We start from the raw sequence: 403 nt of genomic DNA, 5'->3' as shown, positions 1-403 counted from the left end.
CCTGGCTTCATTTTATTCCTTTCCAGAGGGAGCACCCGAGAATTGCGGCTGGGAGAGGCGAGGAGCCGAGGGCGCAGGCGCCTGGCGCTCGGGTACACTGACAGGCGCCCCTCCCCGTCCCGCCCCTCGGTTTGCGCCTCCCGACGGGCGGGGCGGACCTGGGGAGGGGGGGGCAGATCTGGCGGAGCGGACCTGGGGGGGCGGGGGGGGAAACCTGGAGAGGGGGCGGGGCCTCGGGGCGCGGCCGCGCGAGGTGACGGGATCGCGGTTCCCGCGGGCGGCAAGGCCAGAACGCTCACTGCCTCGAGCAGGTAACTGGCCGCCTTAACGCTGTGTGAGGCGGCGGCTCCCCGAGAGCGGCGCGTGGAGACCCCGGGGACACGGCGGGGGAGAGAGCCGGGGG

The 403-nt window shown here is 74.2% G+C and overlaps 1 protein-coding gene across 1 annotated transcript in view; it reads left to right on the top strand.

Moving 5' to 3' along the window:
* Positions 1-224: 224 nt before the first annotated feature.
* Positions 225-403, top strand: part of TC2N (tandem C2 domains, nuclear) — a 48,924-nt gene continuing 48,745 nt past the window's right edge. The window contains exon 1 of the mRNA XM_007454704.1: positions 225-311. The gene's annotated coding sequence lies outside the window, so the exon portion shown is untranslated. The remainder of the gene's footprint in view (positions 312-403) is intronic.

This window comes from Lipotes vexillifer, unplaced genomic scaffold (assembly GCF_000442215.2).
Source record: "Lipotes vexillifer unplaced genomic scaffold, Lipotes_vexillifer_v1.1 scaffold1126, whole genome shotgun sequence".
Taxonomy (NCBI): Eukaryota; Metazoa; Chordata; class Mammalia; order Artiodactyla; family Lipotidae; genus Lipotes; species Lipotes vexillifer.
This window is presented reverse-complemented; position numbering and strand designations above follow the sequence as displayed.